The sequence below is a fragment of the Phalacrocorax carbo genome, chromosome 4 (genome assembly GCF_963921805.1).
Source record: "Phalacrocorax carbo chromosome 4, bPhaCar2.1, whole genome shotgun sequence".
Taxonomy (NCBI): domain Eukaryota; kingdom Metazoa; phylum Chordata; class Aves; order Suliformes; family Phalacrocoracidae; genus Phalacrocorax; species Phalacrocorax carbo.
Window position 1 is genome coordinate 47,537,913 of NC_087516.1, and position 13,791 is coordinate 47,551,703.

General features: G+C 38.8%; 2 long non-coding RNA genes across 2 annotated transcripts in view; one reads left to right on the plus strand and one right to left on the minus strand.

The window, feature by feature from the left end:
• LOC135313087 (uncharacterized) overlaps positions 1–13,791 on the minus strand; it is a 307,634-nt gene that overhangs the window by 32,868 nt on the left and 260,975 nt on the right. The gene's annotated exons all lie outside the window — the stretch shown is intronic.
• LOC135313272 (uncharacterized) lies at positions 1,221–9,656 on the plus strand. The gene is made up of 2 exons (XR_010372889.1): positions 1,221–1,259; positions 9,403–9,656. It is a non-coding gene; the product is annotated as an uncharacterized LOC135313272 (long non-coding RNA).

Sequence of the window (13,791 nt, forward strand, 5' to 3'; positions counted from 1 at the left end):
TGTGACTGAATCGCTAAGCGTAAGTGCAGAAGTCTAGTGCAGTGTTTGTGCTCTACACAAATTTATTCTCATTTCTGTGAGTGGCTAAAGGTATAAAGCTTCTCAAATGAAGTCTGCTCATAAGGCTTTTCCCTCAGTGCTAATGTTTATGTTACATCACTTGTTATTTCCTACACATTAACAAGCTTCAGCAGTCGCTTACCTTCCTGGATTCTTTATTACCCATTTATTCTTTTAAATTAACAGATTTCAGGCACGATTACTAGCAAATTCCTTTTCTTTTGGCTACGCTTCCAGCAGCCAAGTACTAGAGCTTTTCTGGTCCACTCCAGATGTAAAGTGCACTCTACGGAATGGAAAGCACCGGGATTCAAGAAAAACCCACTCCCTGCTACATCCAGTCTTGGTGCAAGTGGCTGAAGTTGCTGGTCCAACAGAAAAACCTGTCCTGAGCAAGACTGGACAGATAGCCAGGTGCCAGGGACGGAAGGGGGGGCATGGGCAAACTGACTTCAGAGATTGCAGAGCTTAGATTTAACAAGTTGAGCAAGAACTGGCTACTGCTAATAAAGATCTTTGATATCTATATGTTATGCAACTGTAAATTTAAACGCAGATTTAGACATTTCCTTCTACTACCTTCTTTCCAGAAAAATGTTACTGTGCAGATTGTAGGAAATGGTCTGGCATATGCAAAAAGATGCAGGAAAAAAAATCTTACCTCATAGGCCTCTACCTTGCAGATCCTCATTTTCAACGACACATACTGACGTCAGTAGATTATATTACTGAACTGACAAAAACAGACACTGGGATAGTATATGATGTAACCATGCTTTACTCAGAATATAAATGAGGCAGACTTTGCAAAATCAGAAACTCGAGCACTACTAGGGTTATCTTTGCTGATAAAAGATCAGAATCTTACAGTACATTATGAAAACACGTAAAAAAAAATCAGTTGTTCTACAGCAACTGTATTCCCTTTAGAACTTGTCACGCAGCAAATCCGAAGATATGATGCTCAAATCATCCCAAACATCCTCTCCAGAGGGTAACTCAGTACAGAAATGGCTACGTAGCCATCCCTCAGAGCAATGTCCTACATGACTGCAACAATTAGCAGCTGCTACACACGTGAAGTCTGCATTTCTCACCCATACATAACCTTAATTACTCTTTCTTTAATTTCTAGTACTGCATCTGCTACTTAGTAACATGGGTCTTAGCAAGATGGATTGGTGATTTAGCTACCCTATGTAAGTATATACAGGAACGCAGAATATGGTCTGTGATCTAAAGCAAGTATTTTGCTGTTCTCTTTATCATAAACATTTTGTACCTTACTTTACAATGTTATATGGGACCTGAAATATTGCTTTCTACACCCTTATCCCACAGGGAAGTTTCCCTGTGCTAAGCATGAGAGGGTATTTTTGCAAAGCATGCATGAGGCTGTTATAATGAGAGGGTATTTTCAAAAATAATCTTCATTCACTGAAAAGTTACTTAGAAGCATAAAAAAAACCCCAAAACCCCCACACACAAAAAAACCCGATCCCTCCCTTTCCCACCGCTTTCAGTTGCTACTTCAGCAGGTCAATACACAGCATTTTGGAATATACTTCCCTGATCAAGAAGAAGAGGAGAGACAATGAGCTAATATCGCAAATCATTATTCAGGGATTAAAGACAATTTTAGCCTTTAGTGAGATGTCAGATGAAGGGAAACACATTTTTACCATAATCCTCAGTACACAACAGACGCCAGGCTTGTTGGCTTTTTCGAAGTGCAATGATGATGTCAATTGTTCTCCCTTTGCTGCTGAGATTTCTTTTGCAAGAGGCTGATTTCCCTGCCGTGTTCTTCCGTATCTCATACTCCCCTCCTAAATCAGGCTTCCTATTACAGTGACTCCATCCACTTGAGAGGTGGAGAACAGAAGTCTTCCAGCTTTCAAACTTGCCCTTTTCCTTTCACAGTTCTAGGGTCTGTTTAGCTCTTTACAGTTTTAAGAAGTGCTTGTAGCAGAGACCACTTAAAAGGGTCTCTTTTTCCTTTGCTCCTTTTTGTAACAAAATCTAACTGGTTTTCCATTTTGAAAACCATTTTAACAACTTCAGAACTATTGTGAAATACCCAATACAATTTCATTTTCTGGGAAATTAAATAAAAAATATCCCCCAAATTTTCAACTTTATCAAGTTGAATGGAGCAGATTCATCATGTGAAGAATTATGTAGCAGACTAACAACAAATCCCCCTTATTACTTGCAGCCTATGCTTCCCTCCACCCCCAGCGCTTTTTTTTTTGGGGGGGGGGTTGTGTTTTTTTTTTTACTTTTTGCACTAGCTTTTTTGATTCAGGGGACTTCCAGCCTCTCCTTCCAGCTTCTCTCACTATTATGTTTCCAGTCACCCTTCTCATTACATTCTCCTTGGGGATTTCCTCCAACTTCACCACCATGTTTGCTGACTGTCTTCAGCTTTCTTCTACTGTGCACAGCTTACAGCTCCTTGATGTTTCTGTCTAAAAAGTTATTTTAGTGCATATTCTCCAGTGACTGATTCAACTCCCACATAGCCAGGGTGAGGACTCTATTAAAAAACATTAAAAACTACACCAGGAAAAAAAGTAATGAGGAGTATATGGAGACACTGAAGGACTGAACTTTTTGAGGCTACAGAGTTTGAAGTCCTTACTTTAAACAGTACTGACAGACTTAGCATGGTAGCAGCAGATCAACACCAGTTTTAAAAGAAAATCATATGCCAGCAGAGCACTAGGAATCGGTAAGGGGCTGAGAGGATAGCTCTACAGTGTCAGTCATTGACGAAGTATTAGAAAACCTAGACTGCACAGCAGAAGCAGCAAGCAGCACAATCGCTCTGACCACTGCCAAGAAACAACTCCGTGTCAAAACCGGTCAGAAATGCAAAGCCTGCTCCTTTGCAGCATAATTCACCTTAGGAGTTCCCTCAAAGCACCACTTGTGCCAGGAACCCACACCAAGACGTAGAGATTTCTCTGTACTGCCTTTCTGGTGAGAAACAGACTACCTAATCAGAGCAGTTCAAAAACCCAACATACGAAATCCCATGTCATAAATACTAATTGAACTCTAGTATCCTGACATATAGTGATATCTTAACTAACGGTCCTTGAAACCCTTTGAGGTTAGTCGCAATCTTGGAAGGGCACTGGTCTTCCTGAAGGTCTATGATGCCTGCATCGTACAATCACATCCCAGAAGGAGGTGCCTGGCATCTGCTGAGGACCTGAGTCTTTACATCTATTTAAGAATAATGTTTGCAGCAGGGAAAACTGTATGTGCAGTTTGATACAGATTAAATGGTAAAACTTATTGAAGGCTCCTGACAGACACGTTGGGGTGTATTCAACATGTGCTTCAATTCTATTGGAAGATGTTAACGTATCTTGTCAAGACATGCATCTACTTGGTTCCTTTCCTCTTCTGAACTTTTGAATTACTCATGTAACTGCAATCTGGATTTTCACCGATGTTACCCCCCAAGCAAATAATTCCCAAAAGGTAAACTGCGAGGGTGGATGAATACTGACCTCTTCAGGAAGCGACTGACACAGGAAAATCCAAACCTAGTTCTTCACCTGAATTGAGACCTCTTTCTGTTGAAGCCGATGGGGTCTGCTCCCACTGTTCTCCATTGCTAAATTTGAGAAAAATCACCAGTATGAGTGAAAATTAAAAAAAAAAATATCCTTGAAATCCTTAATAGTTTCACTGCAGAGCATAATTATGAAAACACTGCTTACAATGAAAGAGTATACTTACCCTGAAACATAATTGATGCTTACTAAGGCTCAGAGAAGCCTACCTTGATGAAAATTGCAAGATATGAAGAGATGCAAGTCAAAATCCAGGATAAATACTAGTGCGCTTAAGTACTAAAAAGCTAGCATAAGGTGAAATAAAAGTTGTGGCTTAGTTTCTAGGCCACAAGTCCAGGAATTTGTGTGTTGCTTTTACACATGAAATATTCTTAGAAATGAGGAGAGAAGAAAAAAAATATAATTGGACTCCGCGTGCCCCATTTCTCTGCATTTGTACAATTAACTCACAAATTAGGCTGGGGTGATACATGTAGGATTTTCAAAGCCTAATATTTTCCAAAATATTAGTTATAATTTAACTGTCAAAAAGCCAGAATCAGCATGTGTAATGTGCATACTCTTGGGAGCTTAGCCACCTAGGAGTTAAAAGAAAAAAAGCTGGTAAGTAACTGAGGGGGAAAGGAACCAATTATGACTGGTTTTTCAAGGCAAGAATTTCTAAATCAGCTCTGCTTTTTAAAATAGTCCTATGAATATGCAATATCCAATCTGGAACAAGACAAAAATTTCTCAAAAAGGAACCAAGTAGACAACTGTTTAGGAACAGTCAAGAATTCTATTTTAGCTGATCCAAAGCAAGCTTTAGAGTCTGCTTTCTCCATTAAACCCCATCAGACCACCATTTTTACTTTTTTTTGTTTTAATTATATTTATTTTACTTTCCTTCAGTTAAAATAACAGATTACCAAAGAAAATTTATTATTTTATATAGGTTTTATAGGCTGGGAGAAATTCTAAGGTATTGTCCTGAGAAGGAATCTTTTCAAAGCTAAACAGGAGACGGCATTCAATACTTTTTACGGATCCAGATCCACATTTTGCTAATCGTGATAAAACCAGATAAAATTAAAAATGGAGAGAAGAAAGAATAATAGAACTGCATATTTTTAAATACATTACATATAAAATTGTCTCTTACACAACTTGGCATAGTAAGAACTCCTTCGATACAGTTGAATCTATGAAGTTCAATAGCTCTGCCTTCAAACCTATCAGGGCAGATCGGGCTGGCAGCTGCAGCAACCACTAGCCTGGATAATTTCTTGACTGTAAAAACTAAACAATCCACTATGAATCTGTAGAAATTAAAACCAAGATTAGATACTGTACTGTATAGGCCTGCAAAAGATTCACTAGGCAGTACTAACCTTATTATGCAAGTGTTTGTCAAAGTATGTACAATGCTCTGGAGTTCAGCATTTATGTTAAAGGCAGAAAATGTACAGTAAGTCATGGCAAATCTACAATTTGGCTACACAGAGTCCCAAATGCTGACTTTTCCTACTTGGACGCACCTGAAAGAAAGAACCAACAGTGGCTGTTACCTTAGAGCGTGTGTGCTCAAGGTAATCATAACGCAGCTGCTTGAACTTCCTGACTACATAGGAAAACCAAATTGTGCTGCTGGCAGGAATTCCTGTGTCAGGTGCATGTTTTCTGCATCCAGAGCCAGGGCTCAACTTTTTATTGGCTTGCCTTTTGCAGCTAGCACTGCAAGGAGTACATAACTTACTTCTTTTTAAACTATCATAGCAGCTCCTGCTGCTCTGTCCTCTCATGGAAATATACCTTCTTCTGTCTTGTATTGACATAAATCTTGGAGCCCCCAACTGCTGGTGGATGAACAGACTCATATCCTCCCCTTTTTACTGTAGGAGTGGTGTAATAATTGATCTTAAGGGAGAAATTAATGCATTGCTTGTGGTGACAACAGAGGTGACTCTGGTAGTTGAGGGAAAATTGGAAAGTAATGCACACGTGGAGAAGGCAGAGGGTGGATGGCACATACTCAGCTTGCTATTGCAGAATTATTTTCAGATATTTCCCTGAGAAAATATACTGTGTGCACATACTATGTGATGCTGGGAGGGGGAGTATATATAATGATAGTTACATGGGAACAGCAAACAGAGAGATGAGATATAGGTGCGTAAAATTCTAGTATTTGGGTCCACTTTGTTCTTTTATAATACAGATTTTGAATATTCAGTCTGACAGTTTACCAGTGACTCAGACTGCATAGAGATATTAATACGATGTCCTGGTAGTACAAATACTTGATATTCACAGAGAGTTCAAACAAAAAATATTTTGTGTGATTACAGAAACATACAATCAATTTAATGTAAGGCACATAGAACCACAACAAAAAAAATATCCCAAACTAATAAGCTTCTCTAATCAGGACCCATTCACCAGCTTTCCCAGAGCACTTGTTCGCATTTCTAGTGTCACCAGTGATGATGACCATTAAATAATCTTTATTTAGTACGATAGGACTGGACTGCAAACATGGTTGTTCAAAATTGTTCTGTTATCAGTAGCTTGGCCTATTCCAGCTGAGAGAGGAAGGGGGAAAAAAGCCAATCAGAAACGCTCTAACATTAAAACTAGGATGTTTATCATCTCCCTTTGAAAGATGAGGCATCCAATTATAATGGTGGGTTATAAAGATTGAATTTCAACTCTGGCTGTCAAAGTGGTCTAGAGGAGGTACATGTTACAGAAGTAGCTTGTAGTTTAGTGCCTTGCTCCCTTTGGACCTTAATAAATGCAGCTTAGGAGTGGTATAAACCTTAGAGAAATGTTCAGCTGCAGTCTCTGGGAGGATTGCATGACAGTCCAATGCCTGTGCCAAGAAGAAATAAATCATAATTGTCCCTTCAGGATCTCACACTTATGGATTAGCTGCAAGGGAAGAGTCTAGAAAAATAATAGTCTGGCTAAAGCAGTATTTCTTATCTGCGGCATCAAACTGAAGTTGAAAACTAACAAAACCAAACAAACAGAACTCCAACAAAATCTTTCCTAGTTTTTGCAAACTAGATGTGAAAAACATTTTGTTGTTCTCTCCATTGGCTTGTTTTATGCCATGTGTATTTCTGGTCACCACAACAGTCACATACATGGGTGTATTTATGAATGTCCATACCCATGTGTTCAGCTTCACAAAGGAGCCTCTTCTGGATAATAACAAGAATTTTCTCAGATCTCTATAAAAGTTACCCAACTGTCATGGGTTTTTTTGTGTTTTTTTGTTTGTTTTTTTTTTTTTTAATTGCCTCATCCAGTAGAATAGAATTGTGTTTGAATTTGTGTTTGAATCGTTCTTTGGAATAGAAACTTCTTCCACCTCCTTAGAAATGCTGATGTCCCACGGTTGTATGAGCTGTGGTCATCTGCTGTCCTCAAACAGATATTTCACTAAGCTCTAAATAAATCATTAGCCCACAGTGAGATAAAATGTTCTTTCCTTCACCACACAGCAGCTTTCAAATTTCCGGGTGAAGGCTTACCACACAATTAATCATGTATTTCATGGGAGCATACATACTGAATCATATTTTATACAAGCTTATGAACAGGATTAATGTGCACAGTTTACTACAGGATCTTGACTGACTTTTGTTTTATTTCAGTCACTGAGGGGCAGATTGGTCTTTCAAGGAAAATTTACCATTGACTTTTTGGAATAATGGCCTAAGTATATTTTCCTGCGTTAAGGGCATATTTTAACTGTTTCACTTTCCTGCCCAATGAAACAATCAGCAAATAGCTGAGCAAAATGAGGCTTATGCATATTTCTAAGCAAGAAAGAAACTTTAAGATCAGCAGGAAATATTGGGAGTTTATTGTACAGTAGGAACTTGGCAGCCAGAGTGCTTCCCTTCTTATCACACTGCTATAGTTATGTTCATAGAATTTTATCTTTTTCATTGAGAAAGCAGTAAAGTATGAAATAGGTGTGGTTCTTACTAAATATTCATAACCTGGGGCACTACACAGTGCAGGCAGAATCCTGTGCTGCTCATCCTTTCAGGTCCAGGGATATGAGTACTTCAGGGTATGGAGAGAGCACGGAGAGTTTAATTCCTCTGTAGTATTAAATTTTGCTTTTGCAACAATATAAAGAGTTACAAGAGTCACGGACTACCACTTCTGTTATGTCAAAACCTGTAAAAACTGCTTTCAAGTGGCAGATTTACAGGTTTTGGCCCCATTTGGCAGTGCTGAATAAGACAACTGCTTGCCGTCTTCTGGAATGAAGTTATGAGGTCTGTGACAACTATACAATGGTTCAAAGACATCACCAACAATCCACTGGTTTTTGTCCTTCTACTCTACCACACATTGGATAGCTTATGCCGCTTTATGACCTGATCAGAAGCAAATAGAATGAAAGAAATCTGATTTTCTTATTCTCTCACCTCTCACAGGGTTAAATGTTTACATTCTAATCACAAAAGAAAAAGACACCAATAATTTGTTCCATCTTGGTGAACATTCAAGCATTTAATTTTCTGGTTTTAGCTGTACTCTACCATAGAACTCTTCCCCACCATCAGAAAAGATATAATAGATTCTGTCTTAAATGAACTGAACAAATACTGTTAAAGAAAAGAAGCCATGAATGAGATTATACTGAGATATGATTTTAAGGCACGTTAGAAGAAGGACGAGAGTTTCAACATGTTTCTGCAAATATTTTGGCCCATGTAAGTAATAAACATATCCTAATTGGAAAGTAAATTACTTAATGAGCTTCTTCCTGACAGCATTTTTCTGTCAAACTACATCAGGATTTTCCTTTGAAGGACCTTTCATAAATGGAGACATATCATGTTGAGCTAATCCTTACACACCATGCTCTGTTTACCGCACTCTTTAGGAAAAAAAAAATAAAAATCTCACTTCACATTGTTATGGGATCACCTCCTGTTAATCTTGTCCTTGTAAAAGGACTCATTCCATCGATTTATGCAAATGAAGAATATAAAAGAAAAAGACAGGTTAGTTGGTGTTACACTATATTGCATCAGTTTAACCTATATATCCCTCTCATCTCAAAGAGCTTTTAAGTGCTGGTTAGGAAGGCGACTGGAAGTCTAACATCCTTCACAGTGGTACATTTATCACATTCTCCAAACCTAGTCCTGTGCCCCATTTCGATTTCCCAAATGTTTGAAATAAAATTAGTTCTATTTTTGTTTCGAATGGGACCAGGTGGTAAAATAAGAATAGGAAGAAGCGCCATAAAAAAAAAAAGCTTTGGCAAGTATATAGACAAATAATTAAGTCCTGTCTTTGCTCAACAGTGCAAAGAGAAGTTAATTCCTGAAAGTTTTTGCTAGGAGGCATTGTGTAGTATCTCCAAAGTACGTGGGGTAAGGGTGGGGGCTGGGGACGGAGGCGATCCAAAGAGAGCTAGGGATTAGATTCCCGAGAGATTCCAAGAGTCATCTAGGGTTAATAAAATGAACAAAGTAAGGAGAAAACATTGCCTGTAATGAAGTCTATTGATTATGAAACTGCCTCCAAAGGGAGTAGTGTTTGCCTTTTAAGAATACGACCAATGAAAGCACTAAAGACTGGCTTGTAAAAGGACACAGCTGTACTAACAGAGAGGGGGACTCGACCTGGGGGGAGTTTTAGCTTTTTAAACTTTTTATGCATGGTGTGGTATTTGTGTATGAGGGCAAAATGTTTTTACCTGTCTCTACACAAGTGTCAATGTCATTCCCTGCAGGTACCAGCTGGTATTGTGGTTTGCATGAACAAGCTACCCATCCCATCAATCAAATGTTTGCAACAGTTATAGACAAACTTGGTGTTCCACATGCATTTTACTACATCAAAATGAGACTGCTGTGGAAAGCTGCGTTTTACCCCGAGAGCTGTAAGTCACTGAACTCCAGACTCCCCGTAACTGAAGCTGTCGTAGGTTTCTTTAACCACTCCTAGAAATTGCATTACTTATAGGGAGAGAAAAAAAAATAAAAATATCAAGCCCGTACTGACTAGGGGGTCAGTTTCTGCATCCATCTAAAGCAAACCAGTTCTTATTCCAACATACTCATAGAAGTTTAATCCACAGAATTATCTATTTAATTCCTTCCAAAGAAACAAAAATAAGTTCTTGGCCTCATTGGGAAGTCCCAGAGATTAATTCTGTATCGTAGAAGACAACAGTGTGGGTTTCTCTTCTGTTTTACCAAAATCCATACGTAAGGAGTCAAAGCAAGCATCATGCTGTTTGAAAAATTGATAGCTTTACAGAGAGAAAGGGTAATAATTCTGTTCCCTCCCTGCATCTACCCTTTCATCCAACAAAATACTAAGTCTACCCCCTCTTCTTGATCCTTATTCTCCCAAAACATTGATTTGAGGGTTTCCTCAGCAAACACTTAGAAATTTAGCAGCCATATGACCTACTCCTCAACCAGGAAAAGTGAGTTATAGACAGATACAGAGAGGATGGAAGAAAGCAATACCCAGCTTATTATTGTTTTATTAAAGTAATCAATGATGTTAAAGAACACATTTTGTCTCAAGTCACATGTGATCACAGCGGGGGAAATCAGAAATGCATCCGGTTGCACCCCAGGTCTCAGAGAGTTTCCCAAAATGGCAGTGCGTACAGAAACTTACAGACCCAAATTCTTTCCCAACACACCAGTGGTGACTCCAATAAAGAAATAGGTTCAATGAAGAAATCTTGATCAATCCCATTTAATTGGGTATTTGGTTCACTATTTCAATATCACCAATTCCATCTACTTGGAGTTCTCTTTCTCCACCCCAACTCTCATCTATATTACTTTACTGGTTTGTATCTGAAGTTTAAAAATCAGTGGTCTGCTAAAACAATGCGGAAAAAACACCCGGGTCTGGAATCAGATTTAGGGTCTCCTCACCTCAGCCACACAAATTGTGATGATTTACAACCAGAGTCTCAGAAATCAAGACTTGTCCAATTGAAACACTTGGTATGAGGACACAATGCTTCTTTGTAGGCTGCTAGAACGCAGTTTAAAGAAATGTTCCTTGCCTTGTTTCTAAAGAAACATAGATGACCTTGCAGGTGTGCCATGATTGCTGCATGCACTGCCAGAGCTGAGATAACCAGTAGGATTCTTACAGACTGTTGAGAAAAGTCAGTCAGGGAAATAGTTCGTGTGAAGCTCTACACTTCTACAGATAATGAAATAGAGTAGCTATTTCAATGAAGTGACATAAAAAGGTGGTGTTACAAAACAATAAAGAGTTCTAAGAATCTTCTCAAAGGAAAAATAAAATTAAGTACCACTCATAACTTCTATGTTGCTAGATGATTAACCCGTAAGTCAAAGGAGATTTGTACCCATCCCTATTAAAGTTTCACTTAACATCTCCAGAGAACTAAATCAATTCCAAAATGGAAGTTACACGTAACTGAACTTGTTGCCTTCCAGTCACTCAGTAACTCTCTACAAATATTGCACAGCACTTAGTGGGATTAGAGCAAAATAAATCATAAGAGACATGAATTGCATGACTGTGAAGCATGCTGATCTCTTATTACGGCTATAATCATATCAGGTCACCATTAAGTTTTTGCGTTGGAAGCACAGACCTGATGATATTACAGTGCATATTGATTCTGGCTGTTTGCTGGAGATAGAAGTGAAAGCCTTGGAGAGAGCTGGAGTGAACTAAGACCATATGAAGTATTATTTAAACTAAAGTAGAGAGATTTTCATATCTTTGTTGATTGTTGGGAATATTTACACAGTATTAATTATTACTAAATACAGATATTTTATATACTATCTGAATAGAACTTTGTCGCATAGGTGTGTTAGCTAACTTTTAGTTCATTTATACCTGAAGGGAGACAAAGACTTTCACCAAATAATATTTTCCCAAAAAGTACAAAGCTCCGTGCTTTAGTGCTCAGTTACATGACTCGAGTATTGTCTTCTGAGCTAATGGAATTAGCAATAATTCAGTTTTACTTTCTCTCAAATTCCAGCTCTTAATTTAAGAGTTACCAGAGTTTTTCATTTGTGGCTAACAGCCCAAAAAAGGGCAGAAGGACAGAGCAAATCTCTTTCTGGTATTTATTATTCTCATTTCCCAAATAAGCACAGGTGGTCACTGCTGGATTCAAACATTTTCATGCTTCAAGTCACACACTCTCTTTTTCAGACGTATTTGAGTTAAAGACAGCTAATACTCCGAACACTGCACCAGGCTGGATTACCAAGAACATCCCATCCCATGCAACAGTAAACAGCAGCAAATAGTTTTCTCTGATTGAGGAAACCACACAAGCTTCTGTCTTTTAAGAAGAGATCAGGCCATCCATGCACAGATGAAGGCTCTCAACTCAGAATCATATTACCAGAATAAAAACAAGAAAGATTTTCAGAGCTAGAAGGTAAGACTCAGTTTCCAGTGTTCCTGAGAAAAAACAGTGTCTAAGCAGGCCCTGTTATGGCTGAATTGCCAGGTTTAGACTCCCTCCCCTGTTCTGTGGTCTTTGTGGTACCTAAGTATACAAGAAGAGGATGATATCACGGTGGAAGCAGCAGATGTTTCTCTCTCTGTGCCTTTATATAGGCAGACATTCACAGAGAATATTCTTTTCTGGCAAAACTATGATTTTTCTTCCCGCGCCCCACCCCCCCTTCTAAGCATGCCCTACACTGGGGTAGGATAGAGGGGTGGTGAAACTCAGTTTCGTAGTACCCAGCTCAACACAATTATTCCTTTAAGAAGAAAAAGAACCCAAAATCCAAACTGAAAAACAAGAAGTCATGGTATTTCCCCACCCCACCCCCCTTTTTGATTGCTCAACATCATAAACAAGACAACTACTAGTTAAGTCAGACTTGGTAACGAGATGTATTGTGCATGAATATATACCCAACCTAACATTAAAAGCAAACTCTGCAGCAGCTGCAATATTTTAAGCAGTCACCACTAGATCTTTTTCAAATATATCTTCTGAGTCTCCCAGTAATTACTAGCTGCATGCAACATACCATTTTTCTGTCTTGTTAAGAACCCAATAGTATAATTAGATCCCATGCAAACCCCAAAACTGTTTATCATAACTTGTTATAAAAGATATAAAAATAAAAACAAAACCTTTGTCTCCAATACAGGATTAAGATGACACATTGGGAACATACTTGCACAACTCAAGACCTGATCTCATAGATACATCTAAGCCAAACAGCACATGGCTAGATCAGTTGTCTGTGTCAATAGGAACACGTGCACTCAAGACAAATTTGGTGATTGTATAGAAATCACAAACTCCATAGAATATGTGTGTGGCAACGTTTAATATAAATGAAACTACTAAGCCTAGAAAGTCAAGGTAAACAGATGCCGTGCAATCCCTCCAGCTGGCTGAAACATGAGTGGCTGTTAAGGAACCAAACTATCCAGTCAAAATAAGTGCTTCACTTACCCAGTTTATTGGGAGTTATCTGTTGAGGTAGCAGATATCACTGTAAAGTAACCAGTTTTCTACTTCTACCCAGCATTTTTCTTCATGGCAATTCATCTGTTCCCTAAAATTTACCACCAAAGCAAGAAGAGGCATTGGAAGAAAATTCAGAAGTGACCGCAGCTTTTGGGAAAGAAGGTGTCACTGCACGCTGAATTCCTAGCACTGATGCTGGGGTAAGAAGTAGGTTAAGCGGGCCAGGCAGCTACAGGCTGAGCTATAAAACCACAGTCCTAGCTTGAAGCTTTTCACACGTATATTTGTTTTCAATCCTTTACTAAAATCCTGATCACAAGCACTTGCTACACAGATCCTTTTGTTTCACTGTTAAGCCTGTGTAGAGCTAGGGTGGGGAAGAGGAGGAAGATGGGAGTTGAATCGGAAGAAAACTGAGGTTCTTAACAGCATCCAGGGGCTAAAGAGTGTTTCCTGTCAAGGATCAGCCTGCAAAGAGCCCGGGTGGGACTTGTACTGCCAGTGACAGCTTCTGGGAAGAAGCTCCCTCAGGCAGGTATAAATCAATAAATAATCTGTTGCAAAGGAAAGGTGGTTGAGAGACATACTAACAGTTCTGCGTATTATTATAGCCTCAGGCAAAACGAAGCTGACAAATGACACCACTTTCACTCCCAAACC